The sequence below is a fragment of the Artibeus jamaicensis genome, unplaced genomic scaffold, assembly GCF_021234435.1.
Source record: "Artibeus jamaicensis isolate MK-2021 breed Jamaican fruit bat unplaced genomic scaffold, CSHL_Jam_final contig_548, whole genome shotgun sequence".
Lineage (NCBI taxonomy): Eukaryota > Metazoa > Chordata > Mammalia > Chiroptera > Phyllostomidae > Artibeus > Artibeus jamaicensis.
Window position 1 is genome coordinate 24753496 of NW_026521883.1, and position 16341 is coordinate 24769836.

Sequence of the window (16341 nt, forward strand, 5' to 3'; positions counted from 1 at the left end):
CTGCAGTAGCACCAAATTTGTCCATCACTGGTATAACAGACGTGTGTAACAGGTGGACTCCAACTAGCCTAGGTCCCCAGAAAATACCAATAATAATAGTAGTAATAACTATAGTAGCAAATATTTGACACCAGGTGCCAGATACCTCCCTAAGCATTAGCACATAGTACCCTCTCTGAGCCTCAGTTATCCTGCATGAGAAATGGGATGGGTAATAGTACCTACACCCTTGAGTATTTATGAAGATTAAATGAAAGGACTCATGAAATGTGCCCAATGTCACTGTGAACTTCGTGCTTTTAGTCATTTGTATTAACCACGTTTCAAGCTTCTGTCTACTTGATGCTTTAACATCTACTCTATGTGCACATGTAAAACATGCCTTGTTCCATACAACTCAATATGTTCAAGTCACGGGGCCTTGGCTTCCTGCCTCCCTTGTCACCTGAGACCACTTTCTTAGGGGAAGTCCAAACACAAACCAACCAATCCAGAGTGTACACACACAACCACCTGCTCTCTCAGACTCTCACTCTGAGCCACTATCCACCCACCCTAATTACCCTACAGCCAGATACCGGACAACTGGAGACAACTAGACCTATGGCCCAGAGCCACTGAAATTTTCAAATTAGATGATGCTAAGCCTCCTTCACCTGCCCCTTCCAAAGAAACTACAGTAAAAGCTGTAGTTTCCACCTCTTCTTCTGCCTCCTGACTAACCCTTGTGCCTCCCTATGTGGCCCCCTATGTTGTGGAATGCCCCTCCTTCAGGACCTATGAGTATTAAATCATCTCCAGATCTTTTGGCCTTATTATACTGCAAATTTTCTATTAATACATTTATTCTAAAACACACTATGCTATACCCAGCAAACAAGTCTCTGAGAATCAGACCAGGGCTGCCTGAGATATATACTCAGTTCAATGCATCTCTGAAATCCTTCTTGCTTCCTACCATTACAGGGTGGACTTTCAGAGAATTAATCTGTATACAAGAAGAACCTGCGTCCACTTTCCTAAATGGGGTTCCTGATCCTTGGCCCTATCTTGAAATAATGTCTCCTTCTCACAGGAGCAGGTGGAACTTGTCCCTTGGCACTGCCAAGGTTGCTATATATCTTCGAAATCTACAGAGATATAAAATACATAACAACATATCTGATACATATCTTCTCCAAGAAAAGAAAATATTAAAACCTGCAAAATAGATGTTTTTTTACTAGAAATTCTGTTCATTTGGTATTTACATAGATGAGTAAAAATAGCTAAAAATATAGATGGAAAACTTATCCCTATAAAGGCAAAGAAAAGTAATAACCGGATATATGTCAGACCTAAGGAAGGTGAGCAGCATCCAAATGATCCTCCACCTTTGCTGGGGTAGCTGTCTTATTGTCCCCACAAAGGCATAGGTCCCCAAAATAAGCAGACAAAACCCCAGTGTGACCACCAATATTCAAGCCAGCTCAAACCCATACTTACACCGTGTTCTGAGTTCAGAGGAAGTAGTTGGACAGAGCATTATCTGACAGAGCAGATAATATCCCAAGATAACGTGACAGGTTATCTGATAGGAAACAAAAGGTGAGTGAAATAGCCTTTTACTCAAAGGAAATAGCCTTTGGCTATTTCCTGACTCTGGCTGTCCCAAAATATCCTTCTCTTCTGATCAGAAGAATCAGCACAGTCAAGCATGAAGAAGGAAAGTCATCCCACGGTGACAGACACTGAGACGGCCTGCCTACCTGTGGAAACACGGTGCAGAATGAGACACAAGCAAATTTTAAAATCGTAGCATCGCTTCCAGGCAATCTGCTGAAATGAAACATGGAGACCCCACCATATTGAACTTGCTTCCTCCTTTAAGTAAATTAGCATTTGTGAGAGACTGCAGCATATGCATTCACGGCATATGCATCAGATGCCAGGTTTATCTCAATTCAAACATGCATTTTAACGTTGTAAACACATGGCTACAGTTTCTATGGAGCTGTTTAGGAAAAAAACAGCTCCATAGAAATCCTCAGCCCTAACATCCCAACAAGGTTCAGAGATTTCAAAAACCGCTACAAAGCTCTTTACTTCTGAAAGGCTCATTTATAACAGGAATCGGTTTGGGAAGCATTTATATGCTCTTTGGTGTTGTCTGTAATTACTTTCTCAGCTGAAGTGGTGGGAAAGAGGGAGATCTCGACTGGGAAGGGAGATGAGAAAAACCTGAATAAATAAATAAAAATGTTTTATGGGAAATCTGTTTCATCTCTCTGGTCTTGTAATTTTCTTCTTTTCCCCCAACAATAATTGAAAAAAATGCCCAAGTCCTACCACAGATATTAAGAGACACATCACTGGTTTTTGCACGTGGGCCTCATAGGCTTGAAGTTCAAACGGCCACTGTAAAAGGCAGTGTCCAGTGATGACATCGGGAACAGTGACTACTGAATTTGTCCCCATGGTTATCTAGACACACTTGAGAAAAGCATTTTCACTTTACCTGGAGAATATAAAGAACGGATTTTGCAGCCCTCCATTGTGTGTATGAACAAATTCAAGGAATGGTACTTTAAAGTAAAATTGTCACTGTGAGGGTTACCGAGCTAATATACAAAACGTGTGCTCCGTGATGTGCTATGAGCTTCTTGATGGTGAAGAGTTCTGTGTAGCTCTGGGCTATGCAGTCTGGGTCTAGGAGAGGCCTAAAGTGAGATTTGGGTAAAACTCCCCCGGACTTGATGTAAGTAAAGACTACTGGGACAGTGGTCTCTCTCTCTCCTCCTTCCTGCTTCCTTTCTCGGACGGTTGCGCTCTACTGCACAGTGTGTCTCATTTCTGTCACTACATCAGCCTTCCCACTGGACTGTGTCCGCCTAAAATGAGCAGAAATCCAGTGAGGACCCCAGAACAGCAAGGGAGCCAGCAGGGATCACTTGGCAGAAATAAGATTCTGCACTGAAATGTGGCCACCGCTATGACATGGCACTTCTCCTTCCTTCAGCTATGATGCTTATAAAGGCATGATTAATTTTTTAAAATGAGGCAGATATGTATATGTATGTACACATATATATTAATAGAGAATATTTTAGATATGTTTTTACACTAAAAGGCAGAGTTATAAACTGTGAGTATAATACTTTAGTTTTTCTTTAAGGCAAGAGGTCACTTGCACACATATGCTTCTCTCTGCATAGACCATTTCTAGAATGATGGTTATACCAGGGACAGAGAACAGGGGAACTCATGGTCAGAGGTAGGAGGGGGAAGGCCTGCTTTTCATTTTGTCCTACAGAAAGTTTTACCGGGTGCACGTAACTAATCAGAAACTAATAAAACGTAAACAAACAAAACAATGTTTTACATGGTCTAGAGCTCAGAACAGTAACATCTCCAAGGAAAGCAATCAACAGACAAAAAAATAACTTCAGAAAAATTCAGGGTTTTTGGCATTTCTTAAATGCCACAAAGCAGGCTAGTCTCTGCTTCACTTCCCTTCACATCACAGTTGTTCCAGAACTTGTGTCCCCTTTCCTCTCAAACTTCTTACAAAACCCCATCCCAGGCCTTGACTCCTGCCATTTCTTATCCTTTCTTCTCTCTTTTCTTGAGATCTTACAGTAAAAATCCCCAAGTAGCTTGAATGTCTATGCAAATCCCCACAGCTGCAAGGGAACAAACTGATTGGACCAACCCATTATCCTCTCTAGTGGGGCAGGGAAGGGGAAGGTTGAAAGGCAGCTGAGTTCATTTTCATCCTATTTCATAGTTTCTATTAACTTATCAGTAAATTTGAGGATGGAAGCCCTAGAAAGCTAAGATCAGGATGCCCAGGTACTACATGCTTCATGAGGGTTGGTCTGGCAGGTAGTGAGTGACTCTAAGTTAAGGAGCAGGAGAGCCTTGTGTTTATAACACAGTCCTTAAGTTTAAAAGTAATGACACATAAGAAAGTGTGTACGTGTGTATCCCCTCCCACTGGGGTCTCTAAGGTCCCAGAGAGTTGGGTTGAAGCAGAGTGTGCTCTGCTCCTGTGTGGCCTCTCCCTTTAACTAAGTTCTCTACCCATTAGTAACTACCCTGAGACCCGATTCTTACTTTAGAATGTGTGGAGGTGTGTACGTGTGCCAATGTGAAGCCCACCTGAAACACCGGACATATTTAAAGAATGAAGGTGACCATGATTCTAAAAAGGTCAATGCAGACTTGGCAGTTCCCAATCTATCTGGGTCAGCATGGAAGGACTCCACTTATCTGGTCTCCGGGGCATGTCTCTCTCTACCATAGCCCAGGCCACCTCATGCAGTTAAAATCTGTTGAAGTAGAACATTAAGATCTTATAATTAACACTCCTAATTCTGATCTCCTGTTCAGAAAATATTATGTTTATAATTGGTTTCCCTTACAATAAGCTACAAAGATGAAATAAGTTAGCCGGAGGACATGTGTCTAGTTTTCTCTACAGTTTTCTTATTGCAACTTAGTTCATTAGCATTCTGGCTGCAGATGTCAGTCTCTGTAAGCTTAGTTAATGTGAGGCTGCCCTGAGAAACTTTCCTGCATTTAGTGAGCTGGAAAAAAATGGACTCCTCAATCTGAAAGGCTGGCCCCTGGACCATAGGGAACTCCCACTGTGAGAAGCCTCCTACAACACGCCTGTGAGTCATCTTAACACTGACCATTTGCAGGCAGCGTACTTTTATATACATAAGTAATGAGCTCATTTTTAAAAGTTTAGAAGATACAGAAAAGTTCTAAAAAAATAAAAACCATCCATTCTATCAACTATAGACAACCACTGCTAATTATTGGAAATATTTCCTCCTAGCTTTAATTCTGTGTATGTATCTATAAATACATGTAAAAGTCAAATACTTGAAGTAGCTTCATAATCTATTAATTTTATTAAACACAGTATTCTGAGCATATCTCATGTCATTAAATATGTTTTGAAAATAACTTTAATCAATCCCCTTTTGGATATTTAAGTTAATTCTAATATTTTATTAAAAGTTGCTCTAAACATTAAATCTTCATATATAAATCTTTACTCACTTCTCTGAATAGTTACTGAGGGCAAATTCCTGGGAGGGAACTACTGACTCAAAATGTATGAACACTTTGGTGCTTTGATCTACACACCAGATTATGGTGCACTGATTTTCACTAACATCAGTGACTTTCCTCTTAGTCCCAGAATGACAATTTTGCTAATCTTTCACCAACATTAGATCAAAACTTACCATTTCTAATTCTCGACTAATTTGGAAGGCAAAACCTTCTCTTTGCTTTGTAATAATTGGCATTTCTTTTATACTTTGTGTGATATTTTTTCAAATATTTGTTGCCACTGTAGTTCTTGTTTTGTGACTTTACTTGTTTCTGCCCTTTGCACATTATCTTTATACTATAATTTTTTAAATCACTTTTAATAATAATCCCATGCCTCATATTGAATTTTCTATCCAGTTTATCTCATGCAGACTAGTTATGCTTATGGGATTTTTTTTTTTGACACATAGAATTTTTTTAACTTCTCTTTAGTCTAGAGATCTCATTCAGTACCACCATCCACACCACCTTTGGAATGAGTCAGCAGTCCCTGGTTCCCGCTGCCAAGGACCAGGTTTACACCAAGTTACGTAATCCTTCCTGGTACTACTAGTGGATGAGGAGTTTGCATCCCAACCCGAGAACAGTTTCTCCATAAGGTGACCTGCAGCCTAAGCCTGTCATGGAGCCTGGTTGGTATAATAGCAGAGATGTGATTATCATGGGCAGCCTCTCTCTCATAGACAGCAGCAGGGCAGGATCTGAAAGGAATCAATTCCATAGAAAGAACTGGCAAACTCAAGGAACATGCAAGCTGAAGGGAGACAGAATCAAAAAGGAAATAAAAAGAGGAAGCCGGTGAGTAGAGAGAAGAAAAGGACAGCTGGGTGTGAGTACCGAGGCAGTGCTGCCCCACGAACCCTACCCCAGAAACAGACTGGAGACAGTTCCTTCATCTGCTTTGATCCCTTGAAATTTTGTATTTCCAACACAAGGCCTCATGTAGGCATAAATAAGCCTCTGTGACTTGATTTTAAGAGGTCTTTTCCCCCCTGCATCTAAAACAATAATTCTCAAACAGTGGTTCCCAACTAGTGGTGATTTTTACCTCTGGGGAACATTTAGCAACATCTGGCGATATCTGTTCCATTTCACTGGTTGTCATGATGGGAGGGTTACCACTAGCAACTCATGAGTGGAGGCCAGGGATACTGCTAAACATCCTACAATGCTCAGCCTCCCACAGCTAAGAAATATCAAGCCCAAAATGTGAACGCTAAAGTTTAGAAACTCTGTTCTAGAACGAGTTAGATTTTTTATGGCTTTCTCTTTAGCCATAACAAGTTTCTGCTTAGAAACACCCTCCCTATTCTGTGATAAGATAAATATTTCCCTAGAACTTATTCTATTTCTATATTTTTAAAGATCTTATTTATGTATTTTTAGAGATATGGGAAGGGAGAGAGAAAGAAGGGGAATGAACCATCAATGTGTGGTTGCCTCTAGTGCACCCCCTACTGGAGACATGGCCTGCAACCTGGGCATGTGCCCTGACTGGGAATTGAACTGGCAATTCTTTGGTTCACAGGCCCTCACTCGATTCACTCAGCCATACCAGCCAGGGCCTATGATTTTATTTTTGTAGATTCTTTTCCTTAGAAATTTCTAGTAACAAAGAAACCCATGTTAATGATGAGATCAGGAAACAGACTAAATTTATACAACAGGTCACAGTGTCTTTGTGCCTGTGATTAGCATATATCACTAAAAGACAATGTGGCAAAGACTCTCACAACTTTCTTGATTTAAGTCCACTCTTCTGTGAAGGTGAACTGGATAGTGTGAAAATCTGTTTTCTTCAACTGAAAGGCAAGTGATAAAAAATTTCTGCAGCAATTGTACTGAAAATATAGAGTCTACTTACTACAAAGTTGATGACCTACAGGAAGAACACTATATTCATTTGATCAGCCAGATGTTCAAAATTGCCAGGTTGGGGAAAGCATAGGAAGGCAGAACTCACAGAACTGGTGTCAGTATACTGGTCATCAGGCTCACAGGACAGAAGTGTCTCACTCACTGGCATGTTTAGAGGTGTTTGGAGATGACATAAGATGGAGGAACGAGATGAACACTGTGAAAGATTAGGCCATGAAGAATAGATTGTAACTGACAAAAATTGTTCACAGATATCCAAACTGCAGTCTGCAGCCCCAACACAAGATTATAAATTTACTTAAAGCATTATCAGATTCTTCTGTGATTATGTGTCACAATGTATTTAATGTGTGGTCCATGACAACTCTTCTACTTCCAGTGTGGCCCAGAGACGCCAAAAGGTTGGACACCCCTGGAACTTTATACCCTTCAACTGGTCTTCAGACATCACACCACCTCCTCCCTTCTTTCTGCCAACATTATGGGGACCACAAAGTTTTTTATGAGAGGCTGGTGATTTCTGTCATATCACCATACCAACCCATATTCCATATTCCACAGTAAGCAACAAGCATGATTAGGAAAAATAGACATAATGGGCCTGCAAATGCAAAACATGCCCTTTGATTTTGAATTCCTTATCCCTGGGGAGGGGTTTTCATCTGGAAATTTAGCTGTCTTCTTGTGCACTCCTGGTAGCACTCTCACATTCACCTTGCTCCTACAGAACTTAGATTTCCTTCTGTGCTTGAACCAAAGATTAATTCATTCCATTCTGTAGTGACATGAGAAGTATTGTAGAAAAACATAGGCATTTTCTGCCCAGTTACTCCAGATTCTATCCCCACTGAAATGGCCACTGCAACCCCAACAGGTCTCTGAAATATCAAATAGGAGCATTTTGCAGGTTTCTGCTTGCTGACAAATTATCACCATGGCCCCCTTTAGAACTTTGTGTTCTTGCATTCAATCTTTCTTGCATGCATTTCTTACTTGGACATCAATGCCTTTAAGCCCCAGTACATCAGAGCCTAACTAATACACATAAAACTGGCTATATATAAAACATCCGCAAGTAGAAACATGAAGAAAGCTTAATAACTAATATATAGACTATGGGACTTTTTCACTCAAAAAAGTAAAGATCAATGTAATGATTAGAAAATGTGGAGAGAAAGAATTTTAAAACCCTCTCTGACCCTGTTTATAAGACAAAGTATGCTAATTCTCAAATAGACACCCTCCCCAAAAAATAGCATAAATAAGTATTTATCAGCAAGCAGTCACAAATTCAAGAGATTACTTATTAAGAGCAATTCTTACATTTTTCCTTGTGCAACACTATCATATAGACCAAGGTTTGGCAAATGTTCTGCAAAGGGCCAGGTGGTAAATATTTTAGCCTTCTCGGGTTCTAAGGTCTCTTTTCCAGCTATCCATCTCTGTCATTGTGACACAACACAGCCAACAATAATATGAAAATGAATCAGGCTGGCTGTGTTCTAATAAAACTTTATTTACAGACATTGGAATGTGAGTTTTAAATAATTTTAACATTTTATATTATTCTTCTTTTGATTTTTTAATGATTTAAAAATCAAGAGCCATACTGATGGTCTTTGAGAATATCATACTAAGTGAAACAAGCCATTCGGAAAAAAAACTAAGAACTATATGATTTTACTCATATGTGGGATATAAAACAGAAACTCGTGGTCACGGACAGCAATGTGGTTGTTGCCAGAGGGAAGGGGGTGAGGCGGTATGGGGTGGAGAGGGACCTACTATGTGGTTTGACGGTAAGTGGTGGGCACACAGAGCAATCAGTACACAGACCTGGTATCGTAAGGTGCACACATAAAACCTACGTGATCCTACTAACCAATGTCACCCCAATGAAATTAATTTTGAAAACACCTTAAAAATAAAAACAAAAAAAGATTAAAAAATAAATAAAAATCAAGAGCCATATGGTTTAACTCCTATATGGTACATAAAACAAAAGCAACCGCCACATTGCCACAGAAGAGGTAAAGTGAAAAATAAAATCTAATAAATAAGTAGCTAGTAATATAAATATACAAGGATGAGTCTCATAAAATTAATTGAGGCATAGTTATAAACAAAAGAACTATATAATAAATAAGAATCTGGTTTAGCCTGTGCCAAACCTGTCCTATTACACAACTGGTGAATCATAAAAGAATAAGAAATCCATGGTTCCCCAGACCTTACGCACTGGATGGTAAGAGTGGGTCCCATTTCTAATTTTCTCTCATTTTCGTCTTCCCACACTGTTGAGCCAAACTTATATGAGTCTCATTTTAATGCAATCTTTTTTATGAGGTTTCTGGGATTCTCATTAAAATACATTTCCAGTGTGTCTATCCCATCAGCTCTTTAGACATGGCATGCTGGAATCCTGACACTGGAAAAAAGACATTAAAAAAGCAAACTTCTGAAACTGGTGTCAGAGCAGAGGTTCAAAACTAGGCTACTGAATCCAATTAGCTCTGTATTCGGGACTAATTGTTGTATTTCTTTGGGTCATGAAGCAATAGAGACCTTAGAGCTTATACTGTTCAGCAGTTTTCAAGGTCTTCTTTAGCAAAGAAATCTTTGTTAAAAACACAGTTTAACGTGTTATCCCAAAATGTAAAGTGGGAACAGCATAGCTGCTCTCTTGAAGAGGGGTCGGAGCACCAGGAGCCCTGCCCACTCTGCCTCCCCAAGGCGCCTGTGGTGACCCCCAAGGCTCCCCCACAGAACCCTAGGCCTTTGCAGAATACAGTCTGAAAACCACTGATCTCAGGCAGGCCTCTCATTTTACAAATGAGGAAGCTGAGAACGTGAAAAATGGCCCTGCCGGCAGCCAGACAATGCTGCTTCCAACTGGACATAGACAACAAATACGAATAGTGTTCAGACAAGATCACACAGCTGCTGGGTTTGGAACAAGACAGAGACAAGGCCATTCTGCCACCTCAACAATGACAAAGCATTCTAACACAAGAGACTGCTGTTTTCTCTTCCAACAACAACTCCTGGCCTAGCTTGACTCCACCAGTCTCTTTGATAAAATGTGTTAAGATACCCAGTCACCTCATTGCTGCTGCTTTGACATTATCCAATCCAGAATGTGTCCTGATCCCTGATTCCTTCTTGGAATCATCCAACACAAACCTGAACCCTGCAAGAGGGCCCTCCTGTGCATTCTCTTCCATGCCTTCTCCATGCTGCAGCAAGCTCAATAAACCCAGCTTCTTGTTTTCACTCCAGGTGTGTCCCTGGTGGTCTTTGGCTTCAACACTACACTATTAGCATTCTAAGCAACATCCTCAAGAAAAACAGAGCAGCACCTCGGATCAGCTGAGAGAACAGAGAGCTGAGTTCCTACAATCGTACAAAAATATATTAGAAACAAATAGAAAATAATTCAGACCATTAGCGAACCAAATGCTGCTGTTTCCTGCATGTTCAGCAGTGATGTCAGGGGCAACATGAGCTGCATTTGATGAAAACCCAGACAGCACTACTTGACAGTGTGTCTGAAGTTGGAAAAAGAACTGCTACCGGCTCTGTCTGAAATGAACCACTCATAACATCTGACAGCAGCACCCAGTGTGCATGAAATCCCCTCAGACATGAGCCAGGCACGCACAAAAGTCTATCATTGTTTAACCCACATTCACTTCACAGAAATTCAAAGACTTGTAGCTCATATGCTTCCACAGACAGAGCATACTGTGATAAGCATCATTCTTTGTAGGACAGTAGTGCAGAGCACCCACAGAATGGTCAAGGCTGCCCCAACACAAAGAAGAAGTCAAAGCGACTTCCATGCCGGTCCTGAAATGGAGGGTCTGATTTCCCTGGACCTTGCACATAGTAGGGACTCAATAAACATGTCTTGAATTGCATTCCATTCAGCATAATCCTCCCCAAAGACACCACAGTAAAGCTGAAACCAGCCCTGGATTTTGTGTGCACTGTCTATAGCTTAAATAGGCAGGTTTTGCCCTGTCTTACTCTGCTAACAGTGTTGCTATTCATGAACAATAAGATTTATTTTAAATATTTGCTCTCTTCATGCATGAGTAATAATAATAGGGGCTGAAGATGTGAGAGAGAGGCTAAAGGCAATGACTGTACTGGGGAAAGCACTGGAACTAAAGAAATGTTCCATATCGCAATACAGGCCCAAGACCTCATGCTGACTTTGTAGCCACTACCTCTCAGATCCCCAACCAGTTCCCTTACTTGTTCACTGAGAGGCCAGATGCATGACCCCAATGAGGTTTTTTCTAGTCCAGCAGTCTAAGTTCATGCCTCTGACCACTAAATGCATTTCTTAAAACTAAATTCCCTACACAAAGCTGCTTCCTCGAGTCCTGTTTAAACATTACCAACTTCCAGCCCTCCTGTTACTGCCTCTCTTCCCAGGATGCCATTTGCTGGGAGTCTCTGTTCATTTACCCTTCCATACCAGCACTCACGCCGTCTCCTCTCTGACTTTCTCTGACTGCCTCCTCCCCAAACACAGGCCACAGAAAAACCAACTGCTCTCTCAGGTGATCAAAGTACCTTATACATTCATTGGAATAGACTTACTTGTTTTTTGCCATCTCCTTGACCAGCCTGGTTTTTTGACTAGAGAAAGCACCATATTCATCTTCAACCTCCAAATATATAGAAAAGAACTTTGTACAGATTCTACGTGTGAGAACAAATTGCTTTGACAAAACATTAAATCTCATCTGTCCCTCCAAGGAAACAGAGAGTGACTGCCATTTCAGCCCTCAGGTTTGGTGCTTTTGTACATGGCAGAGGAGGTCATAGGCTTCCCAGCTGGCCAGTCCATCCCAGTAAGAAGAACCTAAAAACAGCCTCCAAACTACCCAAAATGCAGGTCTGGCTTCCCAGACCATTCAAAGGCTGTCCACGCAGTAAGACTCTCCTCTAGACAAAGAGAGAAAAACATCTCTGATCTAAACTCACTGCAAACAGCCAAAGCTATTCAATGAGTTTGCACCTTCTTCACCATCTTCACACAAATACGTGCTTTGCCTACTAGTTAGATCCCAGGCAAGTCTGTCTCCCCCAACTTTACTTTGAGCAAAGGAGGGTCTGTTTGCTAAAATGGCAGTTTACCTTGAAATGTACTGATGAGATAATGAACTTTTAGCCACCTGTCCCTGATAACCACCCTCCCCCACCTCACTGTGAAGTGTCTGTGAAAGTGCTCAAATAACTAAGGAATGTATTCCCAAACCCTAATTAGACAACAGCCATGTGGGGCCAGCTTGCTCCCATGGGGTAATATCCTGCCACCTCAAAGCCCATGTTCACAAGCTGGAGCTGATTTTCCAAGCACAACAAATAAATCACACTATTAATTTACCGAGGCATATGTTAGAAACTCAATGAATGCTCTCCCTAAGATATCTTCCTGAAACTTCTATTAAAGTACTTAAAACTTAGTTATAATTTAACTTTTTAATCCATCTATCGCACTCACCAGAGAGAGAACTCCAGAAAGGCAGAGAATCAATTCACACAGTACACATGCATGGTTGTCTCCCAAGTGGCTCGCACAGTTCCCAGCAGAACAAAGGGGCTCAGCGAGTAAGTGGCTGCATCTGTGCACCTGACTTCAGCAATCCTGAGGATGGTCCGGGACACAGAGGGCTCAGTCCCTGCACTAGGAGAGCTTGTTGAGACTCAGTGAATCCCCAGAGACCAGAGTCTACACTTACTTAGTTTTAAACCCTGATGCCTCACATAGACCAGACATTCAAAAAATACTTGTTTAGATGAAAAGTGATTTGCTCAAAATTAAGCCATTAAATATCAACTGAGAATCTCCATCTGGCCCACTAATAAAGCTGTGCTAATATCACCAAGTCAAGATGAGGGACAAATACCATATGATCTCACCTTTAAGTGGAACCTACTCAACAATACAAACAAGCAAGCAAAATATAACCAGAGACATTGAAATTAAGAACAATCTGACAGTAACCAGAGGGGAGGTGGGAGAGGATAATGTGGGGAAGGGAGGAAGGAGGGAAAGGTTTTCAGGAACAACTATAAAGGACACATGGCCAAAACCAAGGTGGGGTGGAAGAAAGGGAGGGAGATGGGGATGGCTGGGGTGGGGGGAAAATGCAGACAACTATACTTGAGTAACAATAAAATAATTTTCAAAAATTTTTTAAAAAGACATTGTCTTGAGCATGCTCTGACTGTCAAGTCTAGGAGACATGTTCACTTAAACTTCTTAACTTGTTGGGACATCCTCTAGTGTTTTCCCTTTGTCCTCTGTGTCACCATCCCCTCCAGTTTCCTACTTACCTCTCTAGTGATTTCTTCAGTCTATAAATGGCCCCTCTTTCTTCCTATGATCTTCAAACAATTGATTCCTCTATGAGGTTCTCTACTCTTTTGATTCTTTGCCCTCTCTGTGGAAGAATTCCTATAAATTCAAACACATGTATTTGATTATTTTTTATTTATTAATAATTCTCAAATTCACATTTCTAAACCAGACCATTCTTCCGAGCTTTGATATCCAACCACCACTGGTTCATCTCACATGCAACTTAAAAGCTTTGCTCATCTTCCACCCCTTTATCCTTTTCTTTACTCCCATGCCAAGCCTATTATTTCACCTACATTTCCTATTCTGTCTTGGTAAACTGTCTACCATCCCCCCACACCACCACACCAGAAATCCTGGAATCATTTTAAACTCCTCCTCACTATCTTCTTTCATAAAATTAGTCACCAACTAGGTATTTCTCAATGTCTCTCTTCCTTTCCATCCCTCCTGACACTCACATTAGTTTGTTTTTCATTGGAAATGGTCCCCAGAGTATTCACTCTGCTTTCATTCTCCTCCACCTTCAAACAATCTGCCACATCTGCTGGAAGACAGAGTTTCCTAAAATGCAAATATAATTACATTATTTTATGCTCAGACAATCCTTCCAGCCATCAGCCCATACCACCCCACTGTCCCGGAGATAAGGTACAAACTCCCAGGCGTGGTGTAGGTGGTCGCTCCTTCATCTCCTGCAGCATCTCTAGCCCCATGCTCCAGCCAGAATGACTGTGGTACCCTCCCCCAGGGTCAGTACTCAAGCAGTGCCCTTTGGCTCCTTCGCAGCTCCCCTCTGCCTGCCTGAACTTTCGTGTCCTCCAAACAAGCAGTTTAAGCGTTACCTCCAGAAGGCCTTCTCCATTAGGCTCCTCCCCCCAGCGAACTTAGAGGCCCATCTTCTGTCACCCATTCTACACACAGGGGTTCCACTCTGTGTGAGGCTATTCAGAGATTTTCAGCTCTGGCTAAACTTCATGCTAAACTTCGCTCAAGCATCTGAGTGCCCAGAACTGAGCCGCACCGATTCTGATTTAAATGACTAAATCAGTGATTAATTGCTCTAAGAATCAATATGATTCTCACGTGCCTTGGGCTTCGTGCTTCTTGAACGTGATTGTAAAGATCAAGCACCTGGGGATCTTTTCAAAGTGAAGATTCTGTCCCGGCCAGTGTGGTTCAGCTGGTTGGAACATTGTCCTGTAGATCAAAAGGCTGCAGCTCTGATTCCCGGTCAAGGCGTATGCCCAGTGGTACATATGAAAGGAACTGATCTCTCACATTGGTGATTGTCTCCCCCTCTCTCTCCCTCCCTTTCCCTCTCTCTAAAATCAATTTTAAAAATTTTAAATGAAGGTTCTGATTGACAGTCCGAGATTCTGCATTGTTAATAAACCCCATGTAATGTCAGTGCTACTGGTCCAGAGATCATAGTTTGAGTAGCAAGTGGCTAAATAAATTCTGACATTGGCTGGCCCATCTGGGTCAATAAAGCTGTGAATACCCAGAGCAACTACAAAAAGATTCCCCCTGTTAAGTAAAACAGAGGTTGCTAAAACTCTTGACATAATCTGGTTCCAGAAAAATTTATGAGTGTCTGTGAAAACTGCAAAGCCATAGGCGTAGAAGCTACTGTCATCTAAGAGCATAAAGCCCAGAATAAGACAGAGTAAACAGCCTAAATAAGGTCGAAGCTCAGGTCCAAGCTCAGGACACCTGAATATACTGTTCAGTACATTCAGTGCCTGAGAAAGATGCTGAAGACACACCACACTAGGAAAGTAGCAATCAGGAGGCACACAATTGAGATTAGCAGGACCAGCGAAGCCCTCTGATAACAGAAGTGGCTGGAGCAGCTTCTACAAAAGAGATCCCAGCCTAAAGTTGTGGGTAAAAGGACAATTGGGAAACTGGTCATTCAGTACAAGGTTGACGAGTGTGTGCTGGTTTCCTAAATGAACTTCACCTTGCCTCAGGATGGGAAATAAAACTGAAAAATATACACTGTGGAAACTGGACTATTCTGATGTCTTTAGCACCTTGAAGGCAACAGGGCTGGCTTCTTAACTCCCCCAGGACCCAGCGCAATGCTTGATACATCGAATTCACTGGGTAGCTGTTGAACAAAGCCTAAGAAAAAGCCTAATGAGAGAAAGTCTTGGCTTTACTTACATAACGTTTTATCTATGTTGTCACCAGCCTCCTTCCTGTGGGGTCTGTTCCTGGACAGCCTGCCCACTGGAGCGATTTCCTCAAGTTTCTGGGTGGAAGCTGGCTCCAGTGGGACTGTGATACAGAACAAGAGTCACCAGGCCCTTCGCACATGTACATCTAAGATACGAGGGTCATGGGCTTAACCACAGTAATGTCTGTACTTACTAGAGAATCAGGCAGTTGTCACCTGCCTTAATTTGGTTGTAGGAGAAGGAGGAAGGAACAGGAGGGGGTGACCTCACTGGTTCCCCAGCAAGCAGACTTGTTTGCCAGAAACAAGGGAATGACTGAACAATAAGTCATGTTGCCTAAAGGTCAAACGCATGGGCTTTGGCATCAGACAGATCAGAGTTTGAGTGACATCTCTACCACTCAGCTATCACTTTGGTCAAGTTATTTAACCTTACTAAGTCTTAGCTTCCTCATGTGTAAAATGGACAAAATAAGTAACTTCTTAGGAGAACTGCTGTAAGGATTAAATGGGATAATTGTATAAAGTACTCAACACAGTGTCTAGGTTACTATAGATGTTAATAATAGGTCAGCAATGGTGCCAATGGAGAAAGCCTTCAGTATCCGTTGTGGCTGCATAACTAATTCCAGACTCAGGGTTGTGGCACCATCTATATGTCAGATTTCTATTTCTTGCTAGAGTATGCAAGGACTGGAAGAAATATCTTGTTCTTTTCTTTCCCCTTTTAAAAAATGACATTTCTCTTTTTTCATTTCAATTGTCTCAAAAATTTTGTTTTTCCTCCACT

The 16341-nt window shown here is 41.5% G+C and overlaps 1 long non-coding RNA gene across 1 annotated transcript in view; it reads right to left on the reverse strand.

The window, feature by feature from the left end:
• LOC128628117 (uncharacterized) overlaps positions 1-13924 on the reverse strand; it is a 37973-nt gene extending 24049 nt beyond the window's left edge. The window contains exons 1-2 of the long non-coding RNA XR_008392446.1: positions 13828-13924; positions 13342-13462 (exon numbers count right to left, since the gene is read on the reverse strand). This is a non-coding gene — a long non-coding RNA (uncharacterized LOC128628117). The remainder of the gene's footprint in view (positions 1-13341; positions 13463-13827) is intronic.
• Positions 13925-16341: the final 2417 nt, after the last annotated feature.